At 42.8% G+C, this 10,239-nt stretch overlaps 1 long non-coding RNA gene across 1 annotated transcript; it reads left to right on the top strand.

Annotated features, from left to right (window-relative positions):
- The first annotated feature begins 3,460 nt into the window (after positions 1 to 3,460).
- On the top strand, positions 3,461 to 8,603 carry LOC129145827 (uncharacterized). The gene is made up of 3 exons (XR_008551919.1): positions 3,461 to 3,625; positions 5,044 to 5,169; positions 7,993 to 8,603. It is a non-coding gene; the product is annotated as an uncharacterized LOC129145827 (long non-coding RNA).
- The last annotated feature ends 1,636 nt before the right edge of the window (positions 8,604 to 10,239 follow it).

The raw sequence follows: 10,239 nt of genomic DNA, 5'->3' as shown, positions 1-10,239 counted from the left end.
TCTATGAATTTATGCTCGGTTGGGGGAAATTATTCACTATGTGGCTAATTGACACAATGTGTCTACTGTAATGACATTGTGAATCCCACTTTGTTCTCTAAAAGAATTTTTGAGCAATCTGCCAAGGTGAGCACTGAATAAGCAGATCTTATCTGAAATACATTTTTTTTAACTATTCAGCATATTCCATTGTAATTTCCTTTAGGCTTTCCCTGCGTCTGAACAGAGCGCTCACCTGGAGGTGGGTTCTTCACAGTGGGCTCCGCTGTGTTTCAGTCACATGTCACATGGGTACTGCCAACTCCTTTTTATGCATTTGCTTAAACTTGTGAAACCCACCTCCTGGGGAATAGTTTTTTCCTAACTTTTGCTGGAAAGTTGCTCAGCAGTGTCTGTGGATGTTTTTGAAGCCTTTGGAGCCTAATGTGGACCAAATTTTCTGTTTCATTGCTTCAATATTCCAAGTTCTCAGGCCATTTCTTTGGGATCTCCTTTTTCTACAGGAATGAGACACAGCTGTGCTCTCATTTTTGGTTTTAGTTTTAGTTTTTATTTTTTTTAAAAGAAACTATGTAACAGTTTTGTTTGTAACATTTTATGTAGCTTTTTTTTTTTTTTTGCCTCCCTTCTTTCTCTAAAACTTATAGATTTCTCTTAGTGTAGGGAAGTTTTGAACATTATGGAGAAGATTACACCTCTTTGAAGTTCATTCACTTACCCTTGTAATATGTAAAAAAATCATCCTTCATACAAGCTACCCACACTCAAAGCTACTCACTCACTGTTCCTTAACCATGAGAACAGAAGGGAATTTTGACAGTGGATCTAAGGCTTCTACCTAGACTTGACATTAATAATTTACAGGTAAATCCTCTCTAGTGTCTTTAGCATACTTGGAATGCAGCTGCCTTGATATTTAAAAGCACTAGTTAATTTTTCTTCCCATGTCTTTCCTGGACATGGAGGAAATCTCTGTCCTAAACTTGAATTTTTACCTCAGCTAAAACTGTTTAAGAAATCTATGCCTTCTATTTCAAGGTCAAATTGTAGATATCAGTGTCTCACTGAATGCCATATCTTTTCTAAAGTTTTTGCACAGTTTTCCAAAGCACTAGTGCATACAGCTTTGTCTCTATATAGACGACAGCTCACTGTGGGCAAAGCTGCCATATGCTAAGGTGAAAAATTCCATATGGCTTACATTAGGTCAAAAGCCACACACATTGGTCATGAGAGATAAAACTAAATAAATGTTCAGTTATTAGAAACAGTTACTCAGAATAGCCTCTCCGAGTTGCCAGGGTCAAAGCTGTGTGCTTACTCAAGTTCAAATCTTAGATTCCTATGCCCTGGGCTTAACTAGACACTGACTCACCATGTGTTATTTTGATCTTATTCTCAGATTTCTGGCCCAACACAGTTGATGTCGAACACAGCGTTTTTGTTCCCCTGTTCACATATTGAATCAATTGAAAGAAGACAATATTAACAACAACCACAACAATGCATGTGTTAGACTGAAAGTTTGCTTTTCCAAAATTCAAATATTGAACACTAATCCTCAATTTGTTGGTATTAGGACATGGGGTGTTTGGAAGGTGATTAGGTGATGAGAGTGTATCCCTCATGAGTGGGATTAGTAGCCTTATAAAAGACATCCCAAACAGCTCCCTCACCCCTTCAAGTACATTAGGAGAAGATAGTTATCTATAAACTAGGAGCTAGGAGGTGTCTAGCTAGGAGCTAGGAGGTGTCTCTCACCTGACACTGTATTCTGCTTATATCATGATGTTGGATTTCCCAGCCTCCAGAGCAATGAGAAATATATATATATATATATATATATATATATATATATAGCTTATAAGCCATAAAATCTAAGGTATTTTTGTAGTATCCAGAATGGACAAAGACAGGGCATACGGGAAAAACATGCTTGCTTGTTTTGTTATGGGTAAGGCTATTATTTAGAATATGGCATTAATCTATGGCACTTGTTACACAGGTTGACCATGCTGATCCATTGAATTGAACCTTAAGGGACAGTCCTCTTCACACTGGAGTGTTAAGCAAGGAGAACACAACACTGGTGTGTGTAGACAAGCAGAATCCAAACAAAAAAGAAAGATGAGGGCAAAAACACATGCTTTATATTCCAAACTCACATCAAGAGAATTTTATTCCATAGAAAAGGAAACAGTGGTTACTATATGACCCAGTAATTCCACTCCTAGGATACCACACAAAGGACACAAAAACATTCACTTAAAAGGAAACCTGTGCTCTTATTTTTATTGCAGCATTACTTACGAAAGCTAAGCTGTGAAAACAAACTAAATGCCCCAAAACAGATGTCTGGATCAAGATGATGTCATTTATATATATAATGGAATATTACACAGCAATCAAAAATATAACCTCAAGCCATTTGTAGCAATGTAGATGGAGTTGGAAGGGATTATGCTCAGTGAAATAAGCCAGAAGGAAAAAAAATATAGGATGGTTTCACATTTAGGAGGAATATAGGGGAACCAAACAAGGGATCAGGGAAAAACAAACAAACAAAGCAAAAACAAAACTATCAGGCAAACTATAAATCAGAGACATTCAGCAGTAGAGGAGGAGGAGGAAGAAGACGGATAGATACAGGGGAGGGAAGAGCACAAGTGACTATAGGAATGGTGCATAGATGACTTGGTGTTGGGGACTTTATGGAGATTATACTTGAGAGGAGAAATCAAACATTGTACCAAAAATGAACAATGATGTAAAAAATATAGATAAAAATTTTTAAAAAGAGAATAGAAAGATAAACGTGGAGGTTAAAATGATGAGTCCCAAATCACAGCATTACACAGTAGTAATACTGGAATTTGAACCTGATTGAACAACTTCAAAAACAGAGCACCCTGATGCATCAAGGAAGTAGCTTCATTTTTACATCTCTTGTTCTTTGTACATAACACACTTACCACATTTGCAACATGGCTGACTTCCCTGCTGAGCAGAGATTGTGACTTTATCATCTTGGAATCTCTAAGCCCTGGTGTAGTGTATGGCAACTAGTAGGGATTCAGTACATGCTTACTGAGCTCAACAGAATGGAATGACCATCTTTGAGAGGATCTCATATCTGTTCCTGTTCTAATTTTAATTGTTGTTTATCAAATTCTTTCCCAAAATAGAAACTTAAAAACAATTTTCTTTTCCATATGATATTGTGGGCCAGTAATTCTGAAAGAATGGAGTAGGCTAGTCTTTCTTAGGATCTCTTGTATAATATACTCAGATTTGTTTACAGTCAGCTAAATGTTAGTCTGGACTAGTTGTCCAAGATGGCTCTCTCAGGTGTTTGAAAGTCAATGTTGGTTATTGAATGGATGGGAACGTAACTGGGTCCATCAACGGGACTGTCTCCTTTGTAACCTACTTCTCTTTCTCTCAATGTGGTCAGACTTCATGATGGTTGACTTCTTCTGAGCAAGCATCACAGGAGAACCAGATGGGGTCTGCATGGCCTTTTTGCCCAAGTCCTGAAGTCACAGTCTGGAAATTCACTTCTGTTACTTGAATGCGGCATGGTATACATGGTTAGTCACTATGGCCAGCCGAGATTCAAGATGAGGTAAAATAGATCTTATCTTTTGATAGGAGCAATGTCACTGAATTGGTGCACAGGTTTTAAAATGACCACATGACATTTTCTATTCAATTTTCTCTCTCTCTCCTTACTTCCTCATAGGTAACATATAATTAATCTCTTTTGTGCTCTCTTTTTCCCCTAACTAGTAAATGAGTTAATTTTAACTTATTCTATGAAATGACTAATAAAGATATTGTTTTCTAAACAAAAATATTTTCATTTTAAAGTGGGCTTTCAGAACTGAAATAGATTTCAAATAGTATGATTCCAAAGAACAATGCTTTTTGAAGAATATGTGTTTTAAATAACAAGGCTTTCAGTCAGTCTGAAATCACATAAATCTATAACTACATTGGGTTATAGATTGGGTCAAAATACATGAATTAATTCCTAAGTAAAGAGATTTATATAAAGTCTTAGAATATCAAGTACAATATTATATACATTGTGTGACTTCAGATAGAATTTATTTATTTTAGTTTAGTGACTGCCAAATGTGGAAGGCAGCCCTCATTTTCATGTTTCACAATGTGTGAAATATAAAAAAAATACATTTTAATTCTAAAAATTTATACTGGATTGTACTCTTCAGAAGTATGACATATAACTGGGTTACATATTCAGTGAAAGTAGTAAGGTGCTGTTTTGGAGAATGGACAAAGCAATGAAAAAAATTAGCATCTGCAGGTTTTCCATTTGGAGTAATGTATCAGACTAAATATCCTTGTTAATAATATGAATGGAGGGCCTCCCCAGTGTCCCGCGGTTGAGTGCTGGGTTGCGAAGCTGCCCGCAACCTCTGCAGAGCCAGTTCTGTCTGCAGCCGCATGGAGCATGCACCGTGTTGCGCATGCTCATAAGTTAGGTTTCGATTCCTGTTTCGCCTTCTGAGAAACCACTGCGTTTCTGGTAAATCATGTGGGACTGGGAGGTACGGTGGGAGGAGCTACAAGGGTATAAGAAGGGAACCACGAGAGAGAGCGGAGAGAGACTGGAGAGACTGTGTAGAGGATAAGGAGAGAGACTGGAGAGACTGCGTAGAGGATAAGGAGAGAGACTGGAGAGACTGCGTAGAGGATAAGGAGAGAGACTGGAGAAACTGTGTAGAGGATAAGGAGAGAGACTGGAGAGACTGCGTAGAGGATAAGGAGAGAGACTGCGGGGACTGCATAGAGGATAAGGCAAGGAGACTTCGAGAAGGAGACTGTGGAAAGGATACTGTGTAGAGACTTTGAGAGAGGAGACTGAGAAACGTACTGAGAGAGGAGCATAGATAAGGCCAGGGAAGGTAGTAGGACAGGGAAAGGAAAAAACATGTAGAAGTAGGAAAAGGAAAAAGGAAAAATAAAGAAGCAACCGCTAGCGGCAAGTCGTCTCAAGCCCCTCATTTCAATCCTCAGCCCTTCTCTTTCCATGCCTCCGAATCCCGTGGGTCGGGAAAGGTGGCGCCCAACGTGGGGCACGAAAAGAACGAAGGAACCGCTGAAGGACCAGCTGTGGTGAGCCGGCAAGTAAAGTAAAGTAAGGTAAGGTAGTTGGGATCATGGGCAATTCAATGTCCAAGGGGCAGTTAGTTATTTCCCTGGAAGCTCTCCTAAAAAGGTTTGGGGTTCCTCTCAGTAGAAAAATTCTTAAAGGATTTGTAGAGACACTTAGTATCACTAGTAAATGGTTTCTGGAGCAGGATCAGGTTGATAGTGACAATTGGAATAAGGTAAAAAGAGATATTGTCTTGCATCAGCAATTATATGGCCTTGAGTCTCTTCCTGGCACTACTTTGACGGTCTGGGGAGTGGTGGGAGATGCTCTTAATGCCGGTGGCACTGCTGCCGCTCAGTTAGCCACTGAGGCCATCAGGACAGTGAGACAAACGGAGGAAGAAGATAGAAGTTCCATTGTGAGTTCTACAGCGGTAAGTCCCCCTTCCTCTACTCAAAAAATACCAACAGCCCCTCCCCTAGATTATCCTACCGATGAGTCAGGAGGAGAGGAGGAACAGGATGAGAAAGGCCTCGGTTGTTATAAGCCAAGGAAGCATAAAAGGAGATGGAAAACACCTGGGGAGCCACCTCCTGAGTCACCTCCTAGAACACTCGATAGGGCTGATATTCCGTTAATGGAGAGACTGTGCTCTGTGTTGGAAAGAGTCCTTGTTTCCCAGGCCCCTAATTATGCTTATCCAGTCGTGGAAGGGACAGATCCTCAAGGGGTGCATACTAGAGTACATGTCTCCACATCTGTTAAAGATTTGAAGGCTTTAAAGGAGGCAGTTACTCAGTATGGTCTCCAGAGTGCTTTTACGCATACCTTATTGGATAGCTGGATTGGCATGAATCCTACTCCAAATGATTGGAAGGCACTAGTCAGAGCGGTGACTTCCCCAGGGGATTATTTGGTATGGAAGGGTATATTTTTAGAGAACTGCACCCATACAGCTAAACTCAATGCTGATGCTGGATTTCCGGTTAGAAACAAGGATATGTTAGCAGGAGAAGGGCAATACGATAGTAACGACTGACAAAAGGATTATGATCCGGCTGTATTTGCCCAAGTTGCAGTAGCTGGCCGGTCAGCCTGGAAGGCAATAGGAGATAGAGGAGGAGCCGACATTCAATTAACAAAGGTCATTCAAGGGTTGACAGAGCCATTTGCAGAGTTCCTAGCAAGATTGATGACAGCAGCTGGCTGAATTCTAGGTAACACTGATGCCTCCCTACCGATAGTTAAACAGCTTGCATTTGAAAATGCTAATAAGTGGTGTCAGGAAGCTATTAGACCCTGGAAAGCTAGGGCTAGTTTGGATGATTATGTGAGACTTTGTAAGGATATTTGTGAAGTGCAAGTTACAGGTGCAGTGATCGCTCAGGCCTTGCATGGTCCAGTCACTGGACCACGAAACCGTGTCCGTTTCGCTTGTGGTCAGCAAGGGCATATAAAGGCCTCCTGCCCGTCTTTGGGGCGGAGCGGGGGTGCTACGGCACCACGAACTACTAACCCTCAAAAGAAACCAGGAGTTTGTCCACGGTGCCGAAAGGGTAGTCCTTTGGCAAACGAGTGTTGGTCTAAGACAGATTATCAGGGAAATCTGCTGACCCCCGTATGGGAGGGCAGCCGGGAAACTCGTGGGGGAGGGTGCAGCCCCGGCAACCCTCTCAGCCAATTATAGGGGCAGTTCAGAGCAATCCCCAAATAAGGCAAAGTTTTTCTCTGACCTCTTCCGCACCTCCCCAGGAAGTGGCGGATTCGATTTGAGTGTCTCCATATATACTATTCTTACTGCTAGCATGGGAGTGCAATATTTACCTACGGGCCAGTATGGTCCTCTCCCTGATGGAATTGTGGGGCTAATAATTGGCCGCAGCTCCAGTGCCCTTAAAGGCCTTCAGGTCATCCCAGGCCTTGTTGATACTGATTACACTGGAGAAATTAAGATTCTTGCATCTGTTGCTCATGGAGTTATCTCTATATCCCCTGGTGACAGAATAGCTCAAATTATACCATTACCAAGATTAGCCAGTGATGGAAAAGTCCACCGTGTAATTCACGGTGCTGAAGGTTTTGGCTCTTCAGGCAACCCTCTTGTGAATTTGGCTCTGACATTAGATAAGAGGCCTCTAATTGAATTGATAATTAATGGCAGAACATTTAAGGGCCTTTTGGATACTGGGGCAGACACTTCCATTATATCCAAGGAGCATTGGCCTTCACAGTGGCCCGTGGCTACCGTTTACACCTCCTTGCAGGGTCTTGGAATATCCCAAAATCCTTCCAGGAGTACTACTGTGCTCTGCTGGAGGGACAGTGAGGGCCATAGTGGGCAATTTCAACCTTATGTCCTCCCCGGAATCCCCATGAACCTCTGGGGACAAGATGTTCTGGTGGAGATGGGGGCTTCATTAGTCACGGATCGTCCAGCTGGCCAAATGATGATTAATCAGGGCTACGTGCCTGGACAAGGTTTGGGTAAACAACAGCAAGGGTCTCCCTCTTTTAATCTACAGGAAGTGACGAGGGAAGCGGGGGATAAACAAGGGCTCGGTTACCCTTTTTTCTAGGGGCCGCTGTGATTAGGCCTCCACCCACGCCCATTCCTATCACCTGGAAAACTGTGCTTTTAAAACAAACGGGGAGAACACTCCCCCAGGGACCGTTTGACTACAGTTCTCTTTACCCTTAATTTTTTGACCCTAGATACCCAGGGGCAGTCAGCTGCTGATCAGCACTGGTTGCCAGACCCTCGGCAGGTCACGATGTTGCAAGCAAGATGGAAGGACCAGGTCAATAATGAGTGGCAACCACCTGTGCCAGTATTAATACAGCTGCCTGGCAACATTTGTCTTTTCCCACAGGACGCGGAAGAGCCCCGATGGGTTCCTGCTCGATTGGTTCGGTTTGTCAATACACCTGACCCTGCTAACCTTGATGACACAAGCATCCCAGATGTCAGTACGATGGGCGATAGTGCATCAGCTGCCAATGTTGCTTCTGCTTTACCAACACCGCAAGATATGAATGGACATTTATGAAATGGACTTTTTACGCTTAGTCAGCAGTCAGCTCATGTAAGAAGAAATAGACACACTTTTGTTAACTGCTCACATACCTTGTAACCCTCTGTACAGTTTTATTTGTGTTACCCCTGTTAAGGGTGAGGGTGTCATTGCCTTGTTTAGAGGACTCCTCTCAGAGTTGCAAGCTTGGGGCAGGGTGATAGCCTTAGCTCTTGGCTGTTTGTGCCTTCAGTGTATGGTTTCTCCGTCAGCTATGGAAGCGAAACAAAGAACGTGCTATTGTGGTCAGGCAAGTACTTGGCGCCATGGTACTTGACCAGGACTCCCCAGTGGCATCCGGATGGGTCAACTTAGCCCTAGAGAACCTGTGAGCCAAAGACGGGTAAGAGCGTAGCCCGTCCAGACCAACCTAAGACAGCGGTCCGGACCAAATGCGCCGGATTAGCGATGACGGGTAAGGTGGTTATGGGATATGCCAACCTAAGACAGGCCAGGTGTCTCATTTAAAAGAAAAAAGGGGGAGATGTCCGGAGCCGCCTGGGGCATGCGCCGTGTTGCGCATGCTCGCAAGTTAGGTTTCGATTCCTGTTTCGCCTTCTGAGAAACCTCTGCGTTTCCAGTAAATCACGTGGGACTGGGAGGTACGATGGGAGGAGCTACGAGGGTATAAGAAGGGAACCACGGGAGAGAGCGGAGAGAGACTGGAGAGACTGCGTAGAGGATAAGGAGAGAGACTGCGGGGACTGCATAGAGGATAAGGCAAGGAGACTTCGAGAAGGAGACTGTGGAAAGGATACTGTGTAGAGACTTTGAGAGAGGAGACTGAGAAACGTACTGAGAGAGGAGCATAGAGAAGGCCAGGGAAGGTAGTAGGACAGGGAAAGGAAAAAACATGTAAAAGTAGGAAAAGGAAAAAGGAAAAATAAAGAAGCAACCGCTAGCGGCAAGTCGTCTCAAGCCCCTCATTTCAATCCTCAGCCCTTCTCTTTCCATGCCTCCGAATCCCGCGGGTCGGGACAAGTTCCACCCCTGGCCACTGGGCGAGGGTCCCACATGGTGCGCAGACCTCTCCTGCCGACCACTGCTCCCCTCAGCAGTGTACTTTGTCAGTCTCCCTGTTCTGTTTTCCACTCTGGCTCTGGTGAATTCTCTCATCCTCCCTCTCTTCTGACTATACCCAGTGCTTGTATAAATAAATAAATCTTTAAAAAAAGATATGAATGGAACTGGAGAGGCTGATGATAAGCAAAATAAATCAGAAGGAAAAAGACAAATATCACATGCTTTCATTTATATATGGAATATAAAGAAACAAAACAAAGGGTCAGGGCCTTCCTGGTGGTGCAGGAGTTAAAGACACAGCACTATCATGCTCTCGCTAGCCACTGCAGCATGAGTTCGATCCCCAGCGGGCCAGGGAGCTACCCATATGGCACAGCAGACCTCTCCTGTCTCACCTGCTGCTCCCCTTAGTAGTGTATGTCAGTAGAATTGCCTGTTCTGCCCCCACTCTCTCTGGTGAATCCTCTCAACCCCCACACCTTTGGCCTGTGCCCCAGTTCTTTTACGCATAAATAAATAAATCTTTAAAAAAATTAAAAAATCAAAATAAAGTGTCAGTCAAAATCAAACAAATAACAAACCCAAGAAATCTGTCTGCAGAATTAAGGTTACCATGGGGGGAAGGAAGAGTGGAGAGCAAAATGTGGAGGGGGCTCAGTGAACTATGGTGGAGGACTGTGGTTGCTTTTGTGGGTATGGTGTGTTAACATACATCAGAAGTATGATTCTATACTTCTGAATCACATGCAGTACTGTAACCTAATGTTACTGCAACAAAATTTTTTAAAAGAAAATAATCTGATAGAAACACATACAAGAAAATTCTGTTTGGGGGAAACATCTTTTATTCAAATATATATACAGAAAAGTGGGCAACTCATAAATGTACAGCTCTAAAACTTTTACAATTGGTATATTAAATATAGTAACAATGAGATCAATCATCTTACCAACATCCTAGAAGCTTGCTTTAAGCCTCTTCCAAAGTTCACCACTATTCTGATTTCAATAACCATAAATTAG

The sequence above is a fragment of the Talpa occidentalis genome, unplaced genomic scaffold, assembly GCF_014898055.3.
Source record: "Talpa occidentalis isolate TD23 unplaced genomic scaffold, MPIMG_talOcc4v2.1 talOcc4.14, whole genome shotgun sequence".
NCBI lineage: Eukaryota > Metazoa > Chordata > Mammalia > Eulipotyphla > Talpidae > Talpa > Talpa occidentalis.
Note: the sequence above shows the minus strand (reverse complement) of the source record. Positions and strands in the feature narration are given on the sequence as shown.